At 40.0% G+C, this 24,318-nt stretch overlaps 1 protein-coding gene across 1 annotated transcript in view; it reads left to right on the top strand.

The window, feature by feature from the left end:
• The first annotated feature begins 14,177 nt into the window (after positions 1-14,177).
• GRM3 (glutamate metabotropic receptor 3) overlaps positions 14,178-24,318 on the top strand; it is a 226,606-nt gene continuing 216,465 nt past the window's right edge. The window contains exon 1 of the mRNA XM_032402267.1: positions 14,178-15,144. The gene's annotated coding sequence lies outside the window, so the exon portion shown is untranslated. The remainder of the gene's footprint in view (positions 15,145-24,318) is intronic.

Genomic DNA, 24,318 nt, shown 5'->3' with positions numbered 1-24,318 from the left:
GTTAGCAGAGGGGAAGGGATTGATGGGCTGGGCTAAATGGGTGAAGGGGGTCTAAAGGTATGAACTTGCAATTATAAAATAAATAAGTCATTGGGATATAATGTATAGCATGGTAACTATATGTTAATAATACTGTATTGCATTTTGGAAAGTTGCTAAGATAGTAGAGCTTAAAAGTCCTCATAACAAGAAAAAAATCTTAACTATATATGGTAATGGATGGCAACTAGACTTATTATGGTGATCATTTTGCAGTGTATACAAATATCAAATCATTACATTGTACATCTGAAATTAATGTTATATGTCAATTATACCTCAGCTAAAAAAAACCCTGCCATTCCTAGCATTTCCCTTTGCAATTGCCCAAAGGCTCATCTGACATTCTAAGAATTCCATTTTTTTCAATAAACTTTTTTATTCCAGAAGAGTTTTAGATTTAAAGAAAAGTTGCAAAAATAGTCCAGAGTTTCCATATACTCAAACCCAGTCTCCCCTATTATTAGCCTGTTATATTAGTATGGTACATTTGTCAAAAATAATTAACCAATATTAACACTTTACCTAAAGTCCATGCTTTATTCAAATGTCTTTGTTTTTTACCTAATGTCATTTTTCTGTTTCATGCTCCCATTCAGGAAACCACATTACATTTAGTCTCATGTGTCCTTAGGCTCCCCTTGCCTGTGACAGTTTCTGACTTGCCTTGTTTTGGATGGCCTTGACTGTTTTAAGGAATACTGATAATCATTCAATTGCTTAAGTTGGTTTCTTTCTGCATTTGATGGACTAGTAGTGTTTGCTGAGTTTAAGTGACTTGTCCCATTTGCTTTTGTTGTGTTTCTTAGTCAAGAAGCTTATTTTTCTAATATACTTTTCTAGATTTTATTTTCTGGAGCCTCTGATAATAAGGGAGATAAAATCAGCGAGTCTGAGTCTCCCCAAAACATTTTGTCCATTTCCTCTTCTTTTGTTTCCCTAACCCTAGAAACTCTCTTTAGACTGACATATACACAAAGCCCCATCTATTCTTGTTGTCTGTCTCATTTTTGTTGTGCCTTTCTGTAGAATAAAAATTCCATAACTTTCTCAAGCATGCTCTCTCAGGAAAATGGGGAATGCCTGCCTGCTCCCTTGCAGTTACTTACCTACTAAAAGTTGGAATATTTTGCACTCATTTGCCTAATTTCTCCTCTTAAATGTGCCCAATTTCCTTGCAACCAAATGGTACAGTCATCCTAATCTTCCAGGTATTTTTACTTAGTTATTCGTATAAGTGATTCTCTCTCTCTCCATTTTTAAGAAGGAATCTTCTTTAGAGCATTTAGGCTTAGGTTCAACACTTCTTTAATATCTGACTCTCCTGGCCTTTGAGATCCTGTTTTCCTCTTCCTATTCACCTAGTCTGGCAGCTAAAATATCAACTTTTCTGATGAACAACTCCCTTTTTTCCAGCTTACTTAGCCAGTCTTCCTTCATTTTAAATTATTCCAGTTGCTTTCTAAATGCCTGGAAAAAGACTTGATTTTCAGAGGTAAAAGATACAACTCCTTTTAATTGCCCTCTTAGACTGTGGGTTTACAACAACTTAACTCTGAGCTATATCTTTATCTTATCCCAAAAGGATAACATATTCTGTGCATAAAAAGGGCTTCCATCCATTCTTAGTTATTCATTCATAAAAATCTACCACACTTCTCTGGGAAAATCCATAATTTGGGCCTGTGAAACCGGGATCTAAAGTGGAAGTTTATTCAGTTAACAAATTTCAAACCAACTGAAACCACACAACTTATTCTTCGCAAACTTTTCTTTCTTGGCCCTGAAGACAGGTGACGTGACATAAAAATGAAGAGAAGAGGAGTCAGTGGGGCCAGCACGGTCTACACTGTCCCGGCACAAACAGGACAAAGCAGGAACCTCACTGGCATTCCATAAAATATGCAAAACTCAGCTGCCTTGCACTTTAAAGCAATAAATATTGTTACTCCTTCCAAGGTCAAAAAGGACAAATGTCAACTCAGCCTCACCTGAAATACCAGGCCACATTGTGCCTATGCATTTCAAGGTCTCGCCATCCCAGTCTTACCTAAAGGCCTCTATATCCAGGAATGCTGAGGTCACCTGTGTAGCTAGAGTTTGTCTAAGACACAGGTGCTTGCAGTCTTGCCCAAATAAAAACTGTCACTTTCTTGGGACAAAGTTATTATATGCTTCAGTGACCCATCAAAGTCAAAATCCCACCTGGCCAATTTACTAAAGCCTGAGGCCTAACGCCACCCGCCCAGGGTGAATGAGCTAAAAACCAATAATAAAACTGTAAAAAGCAGCCATGTGGCGTGCTATAGAGAGTTACCACCTACTGAAGTCAAAAAACCATGACTCCCGCCTCTACTCATGCCTGGTAAGCCGAAGCCCAAAGCCACCCTCTTGGATCATTTAGGGTCTTGCTTTTGAAGGATGCCTCTATCTCCAGAATTCTGTCTTCTCAACTTCTTCTCCTTACCTATTGTCAAAGTATCGGTCAGCTGTACAAGACTCAGGCGTTTGCACATTTCACATAGAACGGTCTCCCGTTGAAGTTCAGAACCAACTGAAAGCTGATCAGAAAGTCAGGAGGATGGAGACGCCCCCTTTATCACTGAGGACACTGTTGGGGTAACAGCTTACCTATGTAGCCACAATGCATTCCTAATCCTGCACCCCCCAGTTAGGCTGTCTACCCTACGTTAGGGAGAAAAACAACAGAATAGTTCATCTAATAAAAAACACTGTGTTTGTAAGGTATGCCATTATTTTATGTACCACTAAGAAATGAATCCTAACATTTAGACTAGTACCTATCATTTATCATAAGATATATATTTATCCAGAGATGCTAAGGTCTTAAAAATGTGTGTTAGAACTGAAGAAATATGAACCAGGATCTCTACAAGCAGGCAGATCCCACACAGAGTAAGGTGAAGCAGTTACCCTGCACCTGCTCTTTTCATTCTCCCCCAGGATGTTAGTATGATGGCTGACTCCTCCTCTGGGGAACAGTGAGAGAGGGCAGAGAGACCAGGCAGTGCTATACTAATTCTTGAGTGCCTGGAAATATGAAAGAAGGAGAAAGGAGCTTCCCTCAGGTAACCAAAAATGAAGGTTCTATTTTATTTTTTTTTAAAGATTTATTTATTCAAAAGAGAGAGGGGGCAACCAGGAGGAGGCAGAAGGAGGAGACAAACAGACTCCCCACTGAGTGGGGAAGCCCAATGTGGGGCTCCAGCCCAGGACCCCTAGATCATGACCTGAGCTGAAATCGATTTGGAGGCTTAACCAACTGAGCCACCCAGGTGTCCCAAGATTCTATTTTAAAGAATTTGCAATGGTAGAAAAGATGGTACCAAAAGTCGTCTCTAAAATCCTAATATTTTCTTTAACTTTTAATCCTAATAATCCTTAACATTTCTTCATAGAAGGAAAGATCTAGAGGAAAAAAATCTAAGTATAAAATGAATGCTTATTTTTAAGAATTGGGAGGTGCATTACCACCATTGCCATCACAGTGGAAATTTCAATTTTAAGAACATAATGAAAGCATAGTAACCATTTTGGAACTACCATTTGCAATTTGCAAACACTGAACCAACATTATATACAATCAATGGAGACAGGATCAGGAACTTGATTTTACCAGAACATCACAATTTTATGTTTGGTCTAGTGAGCTTAATTGGTCTTGACTGTTTCTGAGTGGTCTCCTGGTCGCTTTCCCTTTAAATCAGGGATATTAAAGTTTTAGTCTCTATGGCAAGAACAGATTGTTCATTTTCTACTTTATACTGACTAAAAGCATGCTTGCGCAGCATCATGGATAAAGGGGAGCCTGGAGAAAATGACCACCAAAAGCAAATTAATAACCGAATGATCGGGCCCGAAGGTCTCAGAGGTATTATATTAAGGCAGTATTTCATGGTTGTTAAGGGCATCATCTGCGGAGTCCAACAGACCTAAGCTCTGGTATTGATCCCACTACTTACTAATTGGCAAACTACTTAACCTCCCCTTACTTTCTTCATCTATACCAAGGAATAATAATTCCTTCCTTCAGGGTTATATGAATTATGAGGCAATGCATATATACCAATAGTGTCGAGTCTGATCCACAGAATATGGTCAAAAATAGAACTTCTCATTTTTTGCTATGGGAGAACACACAATACAGATAGAGTTCCCACATAAGATGAATACTGCTTTACCACTGTACGAGTCATTAGTGTGGTTTAATAGTTGCATCAAGTCCTCTGCCTTCTGGTCACAGGGTAGAACTGTCTCTCCAGCCCCCTTGTGGTTGCTGGGATTAGTTCTGCCCAGTGAGCTGTAAGTAGAATTTACGCACATCTCTTCCCAGACAGAGCATTTAAGGGTTGATGCGAGACTCTCTGGATCCTTCTTTTTCTTTCCCCAAACTGGCAATGTTCCACATAGTAGTTGCTCCATCAGCATGGGTCCCAGAATAAACACAACATAAAACAGAGCTCCCAGTCAACCCTAAGTCAACAAGTAGCCTGAGTATTGTTTTAAGCCCAGGAGATTTGGGGATTATTATTACCACTGCATAATTTAGTCAATCCTAATGAATACAATGAATCTCATCTCTAAGAAGCACATGTTGTTATAATTACATTATCACAATATCAACTTTTAAATGTCCTATATCATCTTTTTATGGTTGTAATCAAGCAGGTAGTTGGCAATACTGTTGAAGTTCATTCATTCAACAAATGTTCCAGGCACTGCACTGCGTTCCAGGTAAAGAACAAGTAGACATTGTACCTTTCTTCATAGTTTACTGTGAAGTTGATGGGGTCATGGGGGCAGGAGGAGATCATGGATATTTTTTTTCCTAAGTAGGCTCCACCTCAAGTGTGGAGCCCAACTTGGGGCTTGAACTCACAACCCTGAGATCAAGACCTGAGCTGAGATCAAGAGTCAGACATTTAACCAACTGAGCCACCCAGACACCTGGAAATCATGGCTATTAACCAAAAAACGTCCAGAAGATTTGGCTTGATTAGTTAATTTTCGATCATGCAGCAATCTATTGCAGCCATACTCCTAATCATTATATTCACAATAGGTTTATAATCCCATTGATTTCCAAGGTATCTGAAACTCTCAGTAATGGTATCACTCCTTAAAACTGAAACGTACCTGGGGGAAGTAATCATTACCTGGTTGAGCCCTTGTAGGGATGAGTCCGTTTAATAATTTTTATACATTACAAAGCTATTAGAGATTAAAGCCCTGTGGAAAAAAATAAACTCAGCATATCAGAGCTTTGAGGGGAAATGACGGTAAGGCCATAAGAAACAACCTCCATACAGAGTGCCCATAAGCTTAGGGTGGTAAGTGGTGGGGACGGATGCAGCAGAAAAGCATCATCAAGTGAAGAGAGACTAACGAGAGGAAGGTAGGATATTGGAACACACACTGGATTAAAAATCAGTTCACTAGATTGAAGTTCTGGCCATATTATTCATTTGCTGTTTGACCTAGAATAAGTCACCGGACTTTTCTTAGCCTTAGAAGCCTCATCTAGAAAATGTGGATGATAGGATTTTTTTTTTTTAACTCCAACAGTTGTGGTAAAAACTAGAAGTGAAAGCATTTTGAAAACCCGAAGTGTTATTCAAAGGAAAAATGTTAATAATATAAATATGGAGAGACCTGAGGAAGACTTCACGGACCATACAAATTTATCCCAGCTCTTTTTTTTAAAGATTTTATTTATTCTTTTTTGAGACATTGAGAGTGAGAGAGCGCACAAGCAGGCAGAGGGGCAGAGGGAGAAGGAGAAACAGACTGCCCGCTGAGCAGGGAGCCAATGTGGGGCTCGATCCCAGGACCCTGGGATCATGACCTGAGCCGAAGGCAGACACTTAACTAACTGAGCCACTCAGGTGTCCCATCACAGCTATTTCTGCAAGAGGGAATGTAATGGAGGAGGTCAGCAGTTCTCATCCTGTAATAATGTGACAAGACTTTTGAACGTTTTACTTTGCCTGAACGTTTTACTTTCTATGTAAAGTAGCAGAGAGACAAGGCGCTCCTAGAGTAAATTCACTCTTACCTGCATTCCAATATCCTCCTTCAATGGAAGAGAAAGGAATTGAGTTACAGCTGACAACAGAATTCAGAAGAATTTTAGATACCCTGTAGAGAATGACAACCAGCTGGAGCATCATCTGATGTGAGCCCGGGCAGAAAAAAAAATTTGAGAAACGCTGGCCTAACTGAATTCACAGCGAGCCTTTCATTTTTCTAATTCAGCAATTCTCTGATCTCTACGTGTGCCTCGAACATCAGTTTAGGAAACCATGCCCTTGGACTTCGGGTACACAAAAGCCTCTTTATTATTTGAAGAGTGAACTAAGGAACAAAACAATTAACTTGCACAGAAAAAAAGGATTTGCACTTCCCTCTCTGCAAACCTGAGGTAAAGAACAACCACCTCTCATGACATTCTAACCGTTCCAACTAATAAGAGCACATTTATTCCACAACTTTTAGAATCAAAATAACTATGCTTTAGGAAAAATCATGAATCATCAAAGTAAAGATGTGTGACTAACGCATAATTTTAATAAACATTTCCCTGAGAACTTTAATCCAACCCTTCTTTTCAGTCTGAGATATTCTAATGTGAGCAGTATGGAATTTTTAAAATTTGCATATGCTACTACTAATCTGACACTACATCTAATTGAATTATCATGCCCTCAGTGATGGAACCTCCACTACCACATGTAACCAAAGAAGAGAAACAACTGCCTAGTTCAGGTTTTCACTCAATTGCTAAGGTAACTCAAGCAAAACATGCTTTGCCTGAGGGGGAAAAAAAAAAAAACAACTTTCCTGAAATCTTGAATTTATTTTATTAAATTCTGGCCTAGAAATAACAGCACATCTTAACATCTCACATTTACATTTGTGTGGTATCTCCACCGAGAACCTTCCCTCCCTTAAGTTGTCCTCACACCAGATTAGGCAAAAAACTAACTAAATAAATAAATTCTTTATTATCCAGGACCTTGGATTTTCCTTAGGGAAAAAGATTCCTTATAGATACGTTGCCTTTTACGTTAAAATGGATTCATTCATGAACCTGGAGAATTTCTTAAATATTGTTCAAACATATGAAAGAGTAAAAGAGGAAATGCTCTTGTGGATGGAAGTTTTTTGTTTGCTTGCTTTTGTTTTTAATGAAAAGAACATTTCCAAAGTAGCAAGATAAAATAAATTTAAAAAGCAGAATATTGTGAATTAGAGTAAAATAACCTGAAATACAATATGGAGAGCTTTTGACATCTCCCCCAGTCATAAGGGATATGGTTGGAACATTCCTAAAAATAAAGCTCCATATTGATCAAAAACATTTTTTGGGCCATAAGCTCCCCAAAACCAAGAGCTATAATTAAACTAATCTATCTTGCACACCCAGCATATAACACATTGCCTGGCACGGAGTAGGCCCTCAATAAAAATTTATTAGTAAATGAATCCCCAGAACAGAACCACTAGAGGTATCTCATTATGTAACATTTATGCTCCATGAGTCAACATTTAAATTTTTTTTACGCACTTAAAATGCATTTAATATTTACTGAACGTTCTCCCAAACAGCTCTAAAGGCAAAATTGTGTTCGAAATACCTATCAATACAAGTAGTTTGCATGGTGATTTAGGATTTCTTCAAAAAGACAGATACTTCTAGGCCCTAAGAATCTTAAATGATACATATTGCTTTCAGGTAAAGAATCAGCCAGATGTTAATGTAATTAAGAACAGGTACTGTAGTTGACCTTGGCCCAAAAGGGTCACTTGGCCACAGCTTATATAAGACCAAAGAGTGACTGCCTCAGTAGGCAACTACAAACATTTTTCCTTCCATAAAAGATCTATTCCTGTCACCCCTCTTTCGAGTCAAAAATTTAATGATGGGCTGGAATGCGATCTCCTGTACAGAAAAGGCTTAAGAGGGAAACACTGAGATTACTCCCTGAGTCAGATGCTGTTGGCTGGCTGACCCAACTGCCAATCCCGTTCACCCTCTTTCTTAACGCTCATGCTAAAGGGGCTGGAAAAGCTAATTATACACTTTTCCAGCATAATCTGTAGCTACAGACAGTCAAATGAACAGGTCTGGCCAGTTAGACATAAACGATATTATGGTACGTGGTGACGAGAAAGAGTGTGCATTCTTGATGCACAGGGCAAACCTGACTTACACTGCTGCTTTCTCCTGCCTCCTGAGAGAGTGATGTGATAGCTGGTGCAGGAGCAGCAATGTTGCAACATGAGATGCTTAGTCTTGATATGTGAAAATAAACCAACTGGAAAACCACTGTTTATTTAAGCCATAGTTAGTTGGACTACATGTCATTTGCAGCCAAAAAACATGTCTAACTAATATGCTCCTTCTCATACATGTGTGTTTCAAAGTCTAGTCTCGAAGTGGAGCCCTTGTGGAACAGCAGGCTCTTGCCTTTGTAATTGTATTCAAGGTCATTTGAGCTCAGGATGTTTATCATGAGCAGCAACATAGAGTCTTTCTTCCTAAAAGGCCTCTTTTATATATCCCATCACATTGTATATTTAGTGATTTGTTGACATTTCTGCTCACCATTGTCAGAAGAGAAATTTCAGGGCCCCATTTTATCTCCTCAGTATCCTAGCTAGGTACTTGGAATAGCCACCAACTCTTGATTTCCACTCAAGTTGTGATCTCAGGGCCCAGAGATTGAGCCCTGCCTCAGGCTCAGCACTCAGTTCAGAGTCTGCTTGTCCCTCTCCCTCTGCTCCTCCTCCTGCACTGGCTCTCTCAAATAAATAAATAAAATAAAATCTGTTTTAAAAAGACCTAAAACTCAAACAGCTTTCTTGTTATAAAAATACAGAATTGAGACACAACCCTGACAAAGATCTTCCAACCATTTAATCTTCTGTTCATCAGATGCCTGTGGGGCTCAGCAACATGTTAGGCAGTTTTAGGCACTTGAGATGGAAAAGGGTTAGCACAAACATCCATTCCCCTCAAAAAGTAGGTGAACCAGATTCATAATTAATGAACTAGATTAACTATTTAAAACTCCTCCTACATGGAAATTTGGGAGCATATGCTATATGCACAACTCAGCTTACTCAACTATAAAAACGTAAGTCAATATGATCTTTTAATCTTTAAAGGTTAATTCATTCACTCAAAAAATGTCTACTGACCAAGTTTTCTCCTCCCAGTCCCCACACCGATGCATACACACATCGTTTCCACAAGTACCGGGATAGAACGATAAATATAACAACTTTAGTGCCTACCTCGTGAGACTTCCAGTCTGATGAGGAAGACAAAGACTTCAATTTCTTATGATGAGTATTTTCAAAGGATCTAATATTTTTATTAATATTTCTTTTCATTAATATTTATTTAATGATTGAAAATCTTAAAATCTTTTCAAGAAGATACTTGTGGGTGACATATTTTAGTATTTGAACATTCAGGTTCAGAACCAAACTTAATCAACTGTTAATTGTACAATATATGGGATAAAAACCAAACACATAGTAAATATTCAAGGGCTATTTTTTCTCTTTGTGAGAATCAGGGAAAATATGCAAAAGGATCCAAGATACTGATGAGAACATTTATACACCTAATAAGTGAGGCTCGTAAAGCACCACAAAAACAATTTTATTTTTTTCTCGCCACTGCTTGGGCAAATCTTGCCTATGGGGCTTTTCTTCTCTTATCCTTTTGGATATAATTCAAGGCTAGTACCTTGCCTTTCAGATTGTCCCCAGATAAAAATTCCCCCCTTCACATTAGTACAAAACAAGACAAAGCAAACTCATGTGGATGGAATGAGGGTTCAATGCAGAGTAATAATCAAGATTCCAAAGTCCATCTGAGTTAAAAGCTTTTCCCTTCCACCGTCTGGGGAAGGCAGGAGGGGGAGGCCAGCAATGGAACCTGGCAGGGCTCTTCTCTCTGTTCCACCAGCTTCTTGTCCTCATCCTCCTTCCACTGAAAGCAGGAGATGGAGCTTTTGGTCCCTCTGAGTTGAAGAAGTCTGAGATAGAAGGTACGAGGGGACGAGAAAAGTCCTATTTGACCAGCATTGATCTGGCCTTGCTTTTTCCATGCTTAGCAGGTGTTCAAAGTTGACTTTTCTAAGCCCAATTTAATCAGTTCTTTGAAGACCCTCAGGCTCTGGGGAATCTCTCATTGCAGAACCTCACCAGAAGTGAGGCTTTCATGATTGGACCCTTATAACCTACTAGAGGCCCCTGCTTGTCTGCACTTCACCTTCCAGCTTCTCTTAGTCAGCACCATCCCCACCCCACCCCCCACTCTACCCCCACCCCTGCTGCCCAGATTGATTAATCACAAAATGGCAAACCCCCCACGGGGCTGATGCAGCCTGGCACAGGAGCACTGGATGAGTCCTAGCTGCCTCTGTGCAGAGCACAACCTGCGCAGCTGCATTACCACAGCCCTGTGTCCCCACAACCTGCCTGCCGGGGATTCAAAGTTTCTCCTCCAAGCCCTTCTGGTTAGGATCTAAGACAACACACCTCCTGCTCTGTGCTCACTCTCCCATATACAGTGCATAGAAAACCAACCTCTTATACTTGCCGTAGGTGGGAATACAATTACCCATCAAGTGCAGCCTTCTTTTCTTTGGACCCTGTGGGAGACAAATCTCCACACAGCCTCTTGCAATTTATTTTTTTCTGCTGTGGAATACAAAGCAGTCTACCACATCACCCTAACTCCGGGGAAGATAGCAATGGTTTCCCTATAATCCCAGCACCCCGTGTAAAGGTTGAAGTGCTCTAAATATGCACACCAAAAACTTTCTAAACTCCAATTTCCTACCTCTCTCAGATTCTTGTACTTCAACTCTCCCATAATACATATGTTTAAAGATACTCCACTCATGGGGCGCTAGGGTGGCTCAGTTGGCTAAGCATCTCACTCTTGATTTCAGCTCAGACCATGATCTCAGAGTTCTGAGTTGGAGCTCCACATCGGGCTCTGCATTCAGCGGGAGTCTGCTTAAGATTCTCTCTCTCTCTGCTCGCCCCACCGACCCCCATGCACTCTCTCTCTCTCCCAAATAAATAAATAAATATTAAAAAAAAAAAAGATACTCCACTCACATCCAGCACAGGTGGTCTGTCAACTCTTGCTTGGGAATATAGAATACTTGGCACCTCTTGCTTGTACCTTCCATCAAAATTAAGACTAGAATATTTTGATTTTTATATTGTGTAACAGTAATTAGAATCAGAATTTGCAGATGATCCAAGGGAGAAACATATTTTTTTTAAAAAAGTTGAAAATTAAATGAGTCTTAGGTAAAAGCAAGTTAAATACAAATTTTAATATTTTACATGTATATTATATATTTACAGAGACATATGTATTCGGCTTCCAGAATTGATTGGTCCTATCCTGGAAAAAGAGTTATGTCCTCCATGGCAGATGGAATAAGAAAAGGCTGAAACAAGAGTTTTCAGCCAGACGATTAGAGGGTATAGGTAGCCATATAATTTAATGCCCAAACCTGACACTTTTGAAAAATAAAGTGATCTCTGAGAATACAACCAGACAATAGATGTAAACCAGAACTGTCCCAGACAAACTGGACACCTGATCACTCTATATATGATGATCGAAATAACTGCACTCTGTGGACTGACTGGTAGTTAGAAACCAGCAATGAAATTGATTTCTGGATTGAGTCAATGGAGATTGGCTCCAAAGGGAATGCTAATGAGAGTGAACTCTGGATCAGAATGAAAATATGGAAGGCACTTTATTTGTAATTAATGATGACAGCACATCAAGTCCCAATGTTATTCCTGAATGAAAGATGGTATACTGAACAGGCCATATTAAAAAGACATTGTACCAGAAGGCAGGGCATTAACTATAAAGTGTCCTAAGAAGAAATATCATGATTAATCTTTCAAATAAATATAGATGGATTAGTAAAATCAATCAAAGTAATATAAAATATGAATGAGAAAGACTGATCTACATGTCGAAATGGGTGCTTGTCTTGAAAAGACTAGATACAATAAACATGCCATATACCAGAAGTGCTTAAAAGTGGGGAATAGAATTGTTTACAAATGGAGCCCACTTAGAATACTTGAGGGAGGGTGGGGAGAAAGAGAAAGGTCATTTCCTAATTTACATGCCTTTTAGCCGGAGGTTGTTATTTAGTTCTATCCCGTGAGGCTTTTAAAAAAGGAACTTGAAAACATGCACGTGCCCACGTGCACACACACACACACACACACACAAATAAACATTAAAAGTTAAAGCCATGTTCTCAAGGATAAATTTAAATTAAATTAAAAAGGAAGAGTTAAAGCACAAGTCTAATTGCCGTAAATGAAATATTATGTAAGGTGCAACAATGAAAACACGACTTGTTAGCTATAGAGACTAATAGTCATAGCTAAGATGTGCAGACGGCCTAAATGGCACTTATTAATCCTCAAAATAACTCTGAGAAGAGCAATTATTATTCCCATTTTATAGATGATCAAACCAAGCTAAAGTGAGGTTAGGGACCTTGCTGAAGGTCACACAGCTAGGAAGGGATGGCAATTAAGGATTCAAATTCAGGTAATATACTTTCACCAGGCTGAAAAGCCCTTATGTTTATCATTTCTGTGTGTATGTGGCAGGAGGAAAAGAGAAAAGTGTCCCATAAGGCCAGACCCGAGAACAGATTAATAATTTGCTTCAGTATCTCAGGCTCCTCACGTCGCCACCCCTAGTATGTTAAGTAGCCTCCATGCAGCTATGGCCATGGAGTGCAGCCTATACACCGGGGCTTGCTTTTGTGCAAACACAGCAACTTGTATTTTTAATGAATGAAAACATCAGATCTCTTCTACTTCTTCCTTATCTCAGCTGATTCTGATAGTCTTCAAAAGGCAAAAAAGGTATCTTGTGGAACATTCTGGAAGAAACCAAAATCTGCCAATATGGCTTCATGCATATCTGAAGCATTGCAGTGAATAGATCTTTATGCTCTCCTTTGTCCTGTCACTGCTCCTTAATGTACACGTGTCTATTGGACATTGTGAAAATTCTCACAAAAGTCTAATGTGTTTTTGGTACACGTTGGGTAATAGCAATGAACTACAAAGAAAGAACGATTTTGCTGTTATCTTGGCACTGCTGTTGCATTCCAGAAAGAATGGTTTTGGAAGAGGAACTTCTAGCATTTTTAGAGTTTCACTATTCAACAACATTTTAATTTTTAACATATTCGGGTTTCTAGTTTTAGTGGTGTTCACAATGGAATATATAAGTACACGTGTCTTCTAAATATTGTCGGCTCTCTGAAAGAATCAGTAGTAAAATTATTTCTGTAGTTTCAGTGTTCTGACTAGGTTACAAAAGCAGGCAGTTGTTAAACAACTTAACATTAAATATTAAAGAATAAATGTAACATTGAAGCATTAAGTTTAATTGTCTCCGGCTCCATATAACTCAGTCCTCGTTTAACACAAAGTTAGTACATCAGGGTGGAAAAATTAATGGCAGTGAAGTTTCGATTCTGAAATTAAACACAATGTGTTTCTAAACATAGAAAGATGCCTGGAATTTTACCTTTAGGATTGTATCTGTAGCTCGAAGCCTATTATAGCTATTTCCGTGTGCCTTCTTCTCTTTTGTGCCTACGTCACCGATTTAAGGTTTTTATTTATTTATTTAATTTCAAGAAGAAAGAAGAGGTTCTGTGGAGAGCAGTGTCTGTGTGTGCCAACCCCAAGCAGGGCTAGAGGACTAACGTGGGGGTGGGGGTGGGGGGTTCGCTGCAAGGGGGCTGTGTGGCAGCATAGGAGGATAAGAAGGAAGCTAATTCAACACTCCCCTCTAATCTTATTCCACGTAAGAAAATTTAGGAGAATGCGAAAAAGCAGCAGCCCAGCATTCTTGAGGGGGGCGTGGCTTCCCTCCAGGGGCTGTCCAATCGCATTCCTTCAGAGGGAGCTATCCCGAGAAGATTGATGGGGGTTGCTAGGAAACAGGAGCGTCTCCCTCCCGCCTGACCCAGAGATTGTTCTGCACAAGCCCTCTCCAGGGGCTCGCAATGTGCGGTTGAGCGGTGTGTGGGGCAGAGAGGCATACCGGGCTCTCAGGCTCAGTCGCTCCCTCTCAGCTCCCGCTCTCCCTTTCTCCTCCAGCATGCGGTCAACCCGTTGCACGGGGATCGCTGGAGAGTTCTTCCAGGGCTGTTAGTCCCTGCTCTCCCGCAGGCAAGAGCTTGAGCAGAGCTTCAAAGTTGGAGCCGCAGATCTTCCTGCCGCCCCACGCCCCTTCACCCCACCCCTCCGAAATTCACCCACCCTTGCCTGCCCTGCCTAAGGATTTCCAACAGAGTGAGGCGAAGCAGCTAGCGAAACCGCCCTGGCTCTCGTATAATAATTCTCTCGTCTAGGTACCCTGGCTCACTGAAGACTCTGCAGATACACCCCTATTAAGGGAGGGGGGAGGGGGAAAGGGAAAAAGGAGAACGAGAGAGGGAGGAAAGGAGAAAGAGAATGAGAAGGAGAGAATGCCAGAAGGCCCGTGCCTCTGCCGAGAGTCCCAATTAGATGCGACGGTTTGAGCCTGGCCAAGGTGAAGGAAAGTTGCTTTCCGCGCCTGGGAAGTGGGTTTGCCTGTAAAGCGGAGAGGGACTCGGCTGGGAAGTGCTCTCCTCCCCTCCGCCGAAGACCACTGGGTCTCCCCTTTTCCCAACCCCCTCCCTCTCTTCCCTTCGCACCCTCCCTTTTCCCACTCCCCACTGACTCGGAGGCCTGGATGCCCTGCCACCGGGCAGTGGTCCAGCGCGCAGCCGGGAGGGGGCGGGGGCAGGGGGCACTGTGACAGGAAGCGGCGCGCACAAGTTGGCCATTTCGGGGGCAAAATAAGTTCTTCCTTGGATTTGGAAAAGACAAAGCCAGCAAGCTACCTCTTTTGTGTCGGATGAGGAGGACCAACCATGAGCCAGAGCCCGGGTGCAGGCTCAGCCGCCGCCGCTGCCACCGCGGTCAGCTCCAGTCCCTGCCAGGAGTTGTCGGTGAGAGGTAAGGGGCCCAGAGGAGGACGTGTCCCTCTGGAGGGCGCCCAGCGAGGGCGCGGAGGCTCGGGTGCCGCGTGGGGCAGGCTCAGCCGGGAAAGTTGAGGCAGAGCCCAGACCAGTCCCTACAGTTCTGCCGGGGGTGGGGCGGGAGGGGGACAGAGGCGATGTGGGTGTGCGTGAGTGAGAGTTTGTGTGTGTGCGCGCACGTCTGTGTCTCCGGGAGGGAGGCAGATTTCAGGGCACAGACCTGCGACCGGGGTGCAGGGTGCGAGAGGTGGAGGGACGAACTGGCGCTCACAGACCCCCAGAGAGACCGGTCTCGTCAGCCAACCACCTCTAGCCTTGCTCCGGGCTCAGGATTCGCTTCTATTCGGGGGCTCCTTAGGCTTTGTGCACAGAAAACCTTGCGATGACTGGCTGCCACACTGGCGGTTTCATGTGGGTGTGGAGGTGGCCAGGCGAGGTGGGCAGCGGGCAGCGGGACCTGGTCCGTGTGGCAGCCGGGATACGCTCTGCAGCCAGAAGCGGCCAGTGGCTCGCTCTCCTACCAGCACGCTTGGAAAGGAGCCCTAACTCGATGCCCTTTGCTCTTTTTGGCTTGAGCGAAAAATCAAAAAGCCAGACTGGGAGCATATCTCTTCATCGCTCTTGTTCCATTTTCTTATCTGACAGTGAGGTAACTCAGAGAGGGCGGGAGATTCGCGATCCAGAAATAGACTAGGTAATACATCCAATAAGCTTGTTTCTTAAGGATTTCATTTAGATTTCCTTCTAGTTCCTTCCCTGGGTTGACAAACGTGGAGGACTCCCTAAGATACAACACTTTTGGATAGCTATCTTAAGGGGACATGCCCCTGCCTTTTAAGTATTTTAAAGCATTGTAAATTCTGATTAGGAATAAAACTGTACACTTTTAATGATCTGTGGTCAAGTGCTCAGTTAATTTGCTGATAAAATATGTCTACTGTTACTGAATAGTGATGTGTTTGAGGTAAATATAAAGATAGTTACTTCTCAGGTGTATGCAGAGTTGAGATTAATGAGAGTTGAGGGCAGTGAGTTAAGGATCTCAGGGATAGTTCATTACTTTGAGTTTCTCTGCTTAATTTTATTTGTGCTTCCTACTCTTAGCACTGTTCAGTAGAGCTATATCGTGTTTCTTTGGGAAAAAAAATTAAGCATCGATCTAGAGAGAAACATGATTCATTTACCTAAATCTAAGTCGGCTTCGGTTTATCTGATCACATATTTTAAGGCTGCTACCGGAACTCTGTTTATGCAAATATATTTAATAGAGGCATAAAACACCTCCGTTCCTATTACACTAAACTTGGAGGAAATTATACAGTTCCTACTCAAAGGTGTTTAGGACACTCTATTTAGTTGATTCTGTAGTGCTATGCATCCTTTTTCTCAAAACAGCCCAATAGAATTTGAATAGATTCTAAAAAGCTATTGCACACTGGACCTTAATAAAGTGATTTTTTCCCTTTCACAATGGCATTGTCTTGGATTTACAAAGATTTTTCACACCTGTAGGTTTTAGCTGTCCATCCTCTCAGGTTCTGATCACCCAGCAGGAGTACATGGATATTTTGGATAGACATGCCCTAAGGCTGTCTTGATTTATTTTCAGAGTAACACAGGTGTTCGGGATGGAAACTGAGGAAAAGAAGTCTTGAAACTTATGTTTTCACAAATAAAACAATGAAAATTCCAGAATGTCTTCATTCATTGGGCTAAAAAGAGGTATAAATGGTAAGAATATCTCTTAGTATTGTTAAGTGCCCACTGACTCCCGCAACAAAATCTAGGTATAAAACCTCCTGTTCCGTGAGCCAGATCATTTGACAATGAAATGTGAAACCTAACTCATAAAAAATTATGCCAACACAAGGAATAGGTTATATTTGGGGATTAGGGGAAGGAGGCACCTTCCTATTTAAATTGAATGGTACTTTTCACACTTCAGGAATATGTGATCAGTAAGCTGAGAAAATGTATGGAAAGCTATATAAACAGAAAATTTTATAAATACTGAAAATATATTCTATGATCCACTCATTTGTGTTTGATGGTCTTTTTAAGAAGTTGTGGTGTACACAGGGAAAGAAATGAGTATAAATCAGATATTTACCCCACAATTACTAAACACATCAAAATGATAGCCCATCTCTGATTTTATGTCACTGCAATTCAAATTGGTAAGTTGAACAAATGCAAAGATAAAGTTGAGTGATCTTTATTTTTAATTACATTTAAGTTAATACTTTTGAGTGAAAAAATTAGGATACTTGTCAGAAGGTCACCTGTTTCACTTCTCTTCTTCATGATAGGTGACCAACCAAAATCGCACAAGATTGAGGATGGTCTTATTTTGAAAGACTCCCAGCAATAACATTTTTGCAATTTACCTAGGTACATTTTCCTCTCTCTTATATCATGTCAAACTCTTTTTTTTCCAAATCAAAACACTTTGTCTTTCTTGTCCAGTCCTCTAATCAATGTCAGTCACAAAATGGTGCATGATTTTTTTTTCCAGGTTCCTAGCTACCTCCTGTCAAAATATAGCCCACTGGCTTGGGATGAAATGTTTCAGTTTGTTGTTCTGCACTCAACATCATCCCAAGATAGCATTAAATAAAAGAAATGAAAATTAATACCTAATTTCCATTGAAAACAGAAGGACAGGATGTGTTCTGCACACTGAAATATGGCCAGAGTTCCAGGGTGAGAATTGTTTCCTCCAAGGGTTACTCCCAAAAAAAACGAGTAGTAAAGTACTCATATTTATCTCGCTTTGCTATTTTACACAGAGTTTATTGTGTATTTTCGTCTCTTCTGAGATTCTGCTAAATGCATCCAATTCTGTATTGGATGAATTTGTTGAAATTGTTCCCAAGAAGTAGCATAAAATTATAGAAGATTATCCACCATGACTGAACACATAAAATGAGTACAATCATAGTAATCACAGAAACAGTAGAAACTATTAGGTCATTCCCCGCCTTCCACTTCTAAGGTAGGCTTGGTCCCCATAGCATACTGTATTTTGGAGTATTTCAGTCCAGTCTGGTTTTAAATGTCTCGAGTAATGACTTCTTTTGGCACCTTTGAGAGACTATTTCACAGTCTAATAGTTCTCCCTATTTTGAACTTTGTTGTGATATTCAGCCTAATTTTCCCGTGGTTCTATTTTATCTTGTTATTTACTCCCTATCATAACCCCACTGGATCAGTCAATTCTCTTGCCTGATTTAGACTCTTCATCTAACATTCATACAGGACTTGTAGAATATAAAAGCTTTATACAGTTACAGGAGAGAATCCAAAGGAGACAGTTCTATATCTGGACATCTTTTCTAAATATTTAAGACACATCTTTCAGGTTGTTGATATGTATGTGTATGATATGTTCCTAATTATTTATTTTACTAATGGAAGTGTGAGGAAATTTTTCATCTCTGACAGTAATGACCTATGTGAATATTGAGATGATCCTTTCTAAGTAATGTTCTATGTGGATGCACATTTATGAGACATTTTCATTGCAAATTCAATGTCAACAGAACCCCTCAATGCCCACACTACAAGAGAATTCTGTGACATGCTGGTCTGATGCTCCATGAAGCCTCAGAAGCTGTTGTCATGTAAATTCTACTATTGAAATCAAAGTGATTTCCATAATTAATAGAATGTGCTAGGAATATAATAGTGGATATAGTTTAGATGCGCACGTGTACATGATATACATAGTAATTCTGTTAGAATACAGTAGTTCCTTCATACAAAACACAATCTGAAAGGCCAGTAAAATTAAGCTCAAATTCATCACTGTGCTGTATCATGAAAAGTAAACTCAAATCATGCATATAACTATGTGGAGTATATATAGATGTATATGGAGGTACCATATGTGAAGTTTACTTTAAAAATAGAAAAACCTGAAATAACTATAGGAGAAAAAGAGGTTTTTATTTTGTTCACTTAAAATCTGGTTCCAAGACATCCATGTGTAGGCTTCTTTTAAGATTCTTAAGCCAATATCTTGGTAGACTCACCATCCCACTCAATTGTTTCTCCAAGTCACAGGCATTGAAATGCAAGTTCTGCTAGACAGTAGAGGAGTAAATGATATAATCAGGAAATAAGTTCATAGGTTACACTTGGCAATTTCAGAAAATATTGGACTAGGAGTAAGGTGAATCAGCAGCTAAACACAGAAATTTAGTGCTGTCTTCTTCACTGCGTGGTGAGCACTAGACTGTACATGGAAACACTGATGTGGATTAAGTTAAGGAAACACTGAGGAGAAGTAGCATTCCGAAACTGACTGTATCTTTCAGGGAGTAAAACTAGACCGCACAGAATAAATAATTTTTGAACCAGTATTCTCCCTCCCAAAGCCCCAAAGTGTTTTTATCGTGCCATTCATCACATAGTGAGTACCCTCAAAATGATTTTCCTTAGAAACAAAGGGGAAATCAATTTTCTTGGTATAGGAAAAGTAGGCCATTAATGTACTTGTGACTTCTCCCTGGAACAGAAGCCTTCTAAGAAGTCGGTATCTACAGAGAATGTATTTCCTCATTAAATGAGTAAACTTTTTATGGAACTGGAAATTGTACACTGTACAGAGAAATAAATTTGGAAAACATTCAGATATTATCTATGCAAGCATAGACTGAAACATCATGTTTAAAAATAAAACCATATATACAAGGTGTCTCCACAAAAAGCCCAGGGTAGCTCTCATTTTTAATTCCTTGTCAGAATTTACTTCACTATCATTGTCTGTGCACCACTGTACACACCCACACCCACCTACACACATTTGAGTAAATTCAGTTGGAAGAGTATAGGTATGCACCAAAGAGACAGAAATTTCAAAACCATGATACTAAACACATAGTTTGAAAAAAAAATTACAGCGTATATATGGGAGTATTAAGATTACAACAATTTGAGGAGACTCCCCTAAAAACTAGATTACCATCAGAAAGAAAAGGTAGCTGACAGGGAGGCAATTTGGTCCATAAATACTTATTAAGCACCTATTATAACCAAAACAAGATTCTGGACATGTGATGGGGATACAAAAATATGTTAAAACACACGCAAAATTTCACAAACGTGTAAAGTTCAAAGTATCCCAAAAATTAAACTCAAAACTCTAGAATAGTGAAGAGGCTACCAGAACTATCAACTGGATGAAAAAAGTCAGTTCCTTCATTTGACAGAGGTATTTAGATTGAAAATTTCCAATACAGATGTATTTGAGACACGGCTAGATGTTGTGAGGTGATAAAACTAATGGTAGGTCATAATAATAGATGATAGTTATGGACCATCTGCCATGTGCCAAGAATTCTGCTAGATCATTCCATGGATTATCTGATTTAACGTTCACAAGAACCCTGTAAGGCACATACTATGATCTCCATTTTACTCAGGAAAAGGGAAGCCCAGAGAGATAAAGTCATTTCCCCCAGTTCAGGTAGTTAACAAGGCAAGAACTGAAATTCAAAACTTACGTTCTTACCCCAAGTCCTACTCTGTTTACTTCTAAGTTATATTGCCTCCCAATTTTATGCTGGGTTTCATTTCATTCAACGGTCATTTTTGAGCTCCAAGTAGAGGGACGTACGTCAGCAAAGAGGAAGACCAACGAGTGAAATAGAACCCACAGTGGAGTTCCCCGGGCTCAGACTTGACACATCCCCAGACAGAGCCAGTGTCTTCTGAGGGGCAAAGAAGTCCAAATGGGAGAAATAAACTACAAAATTATTTACAGTTAACTAGAACGAAGGGAAAAAAATTGAGAATCAGAAAAGTCTATGAAGACAATAGGTTTACTAACAAGCTGAGAAATAAACACCAGGTGTGAAAATGTGAGCAAATTCTATTTCCTGGAGCCTGATTTCGATGAACACCACAATCAGCAAAACTAAATACAGTGGCAAGAATAATCTTACAAAGAGCCAGCATGGAGGTGAATAGCATTTCTGCTTGTTAAGGCCAAAATACTAAGGTTTCTCTCCTCCTTTACAACCTAATTCCTTCCCGCCTGGAAAATGAGCTAGTAAAAACATTTTGTAGACTAGTAAGAATTCAAAATTTCTTTACCCAGCTGAAATAGTCATTCATTCTTTATGTAAGAAATGCTCAGCGTTTTACACATTTGGGCTTTTATTTATAACACATACAACAACTTGAAAAAGTAAACGCTCAGGGGTTTCCGTTTTTAAGTACACTAAGAACAAGAGAAGCAAAGTGACATGCTGGGGATTCCAAAGACTGGGTCAGTCGGTAGGAATGCTCTGGGAAAATCCACATACGAATCTCTGACCTGGGTGCTTTCCCACAGGCAGGAAAACTGCTGTCTTAATTGCATGAATTTATACTTCATTCCAGACAACCCAAGAGCTGAAATACGAGTCTTTACGTGAAAGTCTTTCTCTGATTTGTGATTTGTGCTAGAGTATTTTATGGACATAAAAAAATGAATGGATATCACAGATCTGTCCCTCCATCTGGTGGAGACCGTTTCCTTTGATTGTTAATAATACACAGCAGATAGATTATTAGTGATATTTTATATTTTGCTTAACAATCTCAATGTACCATGTGTTGGTGAATATAAAATAATGGAAACTGCTCTCACAAAATATGTTGAAATGCATGCCAATTTGGGAGATGACACTACAAGGTCAAAACAGTTGGAATTTGTATCTGCCTCGAGGAGAAAAAGAGATCTGGGGAATAGAATTAACTGTTTCTATTTTGAAGCATCTTATAAAGAAGCAAAGACCCTCCACATTCTGATGCATTAATCCCAGTGATTACTGTCAAGTCCAGATATATTGGTGATCAGACCATACCTCACTTCAGAATTATAAGGAGCCAAGACATGGAACTTAGATTCCTGATACATCTCCTCCACAGACTTTGCTCAAGACCTGCCCTTGGGAAAGATGTTTTAAAGAATGCTAAAAGCCCTACCTCCCTCCAAGAAAAATTTCTTCCAGTACCTGCCTTGGTTCATTAAATTCTCTGAATTTTAAACTAAATTATTTCATCCCAAAAGTACAAAAGACCATATGTTTCTAGGTCCATGTAGTTCACCAACCTTCCAATACATTGGATTTATAGGTTCATTTTTTTTTTTCCAAAAAAAGCTAACTTCATCTAGTATGATGGAGAGTAGCAGAATGGACAGCTATAATTTGTGCCTACTTCACAATTTTGCCTAAGAGATGTCCTTTTTGGCTATGATTTCCTAAAAAACACGGTGCAGAAATTTTAGAAGAAAGAGACCATCGCTGTGGTTATTGAACAAATGAAGACTTGGTAGGAAAAGACTGAGGTGTTAGAGAGTGCTCATCTCCCCACTTTTTTTTCATGCTAAAATCCTAAAGCTGGGGGCACCTGGGTGGTTCAGCCAGTTAAGCATCCAACTCTTTATTTCAGTTCAGGTCTTGATCTCAGGGTAGTGAGTTCAAGCCCTGCATGGAGTTCGCCCAGCATGGAGCCCACTTAAAATAAATTAATTAATTTAATTAATTAAATCCTAAAGCCATATTTGATGCTATGTAATGTAGGTAGGGAATCCAGTAATTTTAAGTATGTCCCTCAGATGGAAAAGGTTGGAATAGGTAAAGTAGGAGAGAATGAGAAAACTGAAGGACAAAGTCAGAGGTAAGAGACCTTTCCTTCCCACCCTCCCATCTACTACACAAACAACAATCATCTGGACTCTGTTGCAAATTGTGTTTATCAAATTATTGCCCAAAGAGCCTGCCTCAGAATCACTTTGAAGTGTACTTAAAATGAAGAATACTGGGGCAGACGTATTAACCAGACTGATGTTGTTTAGTTTGGGGTTCAGCAATACATGTATTAAATGTCTTTCCAGAATATTCTTTTGCACACTCAAGTCTTGGAAGCACTACTGTTATAATCTGCTCAGGCTGCTATAACAAAATACTATAGACTGGGTGTCTTAAACAACAGACATGTATTTCTCATAATTCTGGAGGCTGAGAAGTCCAAGATCAAGGTGCCAGCAGATTTGGTTGCTGGTGAGAGCACACTTTCTGAAGGACCACCTTTCATATGGTGGAGAGAGAGTTCTGGTCTCTCTTCCTCCTCTTACAAAGATGCTAATATCATTATGGGAGCCCCCATCCTTCTAAGCTCATCTAAACCTAATTACCTCCCAAAGGTCCCACCTCCAAATATCCATCACATTAGGGTTAGGGCTTCAACAGATGAATTTGGGATGGGAGGAGAGGAAGATACAAACATTCAGTCCATAACAATGAGACATAGAATAATGGTCGTACAGAGAACACCCAATGAATCATTCTACAAAATTATTCTCCACAGCAAACCCACTGTGATTAGATTAACCAGTTGTCTAAAATAAATTCTGCAAGCCAGAATATTAATTAATTAATTAATTAAGCTCAACTAATGAAATGCAGTCCCCATGAGTTGTGTGAATAAATTCATTTTCTGGAAACCTCATATTGTTTTCACTGCAAGGAAATTTTTCTTTTATAACGTATAGCAAATTCCACTAAGCAACACAAACATGATACATATTTATTAAAATGTTAGAAAAGGGGGGTTATTGGTATTTGAAGAGTTTTATCAATGAAAACATTCTATTTCTGAGAACAGAAATGCTTCTTGATTTGGATAACTGCACACTTAAAGCTCAAATTGTCTTTATAACTATATCCCTTTGAGCTGGGGGATGTGGGAAAACATTATTTGTCACAGTTCTCCCCTTTGCCCTCCGGATCTGCAGAGCGGGAGAAAAAATTTAAAAAAAAAAAAAAAAAAAAACCTCATTTGGCAACTTCTTATATATTCTCCACTCAGCTTCTACTTCGTTCAAGTGAATGGTTGCTTAGCTGAAGCTGGCAATCCTCACAAATACTGCCAAAGATAGTTTCCTAAGCAGCGTTCAGAGCCACATGGGAAAAAACTGAAGAGGAAACAAGGGATGGGCAGCAGGGGGTTGGGGAGGCTTGGGCTGGGCCACCAGCTTCACTTCCTAGGGGGCCTGAGCAACCTCTTTGTGTTCACTGGCATTCCACACATAATAAATGACTTCATGAAGTGAAAGGCAGTAAAAAAAAAAAAAAAAAATAGACCACATCTCCCCACT

The sequence above is a fragment of the Phoca vitulina genome, unplaced genomic scaffold (genome assembly GCF_004348235.1).
Source record: "Phoca vitulina isolate PV1807 unplaced genomic scaffold, GSC_HSeal_1.0 scaffold4, whole genome shotgun sequence".
NCBI lineage: Eukaryota > Metazoa > Chordata > Mammalia > Carnivora > Phocidae > Phoca > Phoca vitulina.
The sequence above is the reverse complement of the archived record's forward strand: the minus strand, read 5'-3'. Positions and strand labels throughout refer to the sequence as shown.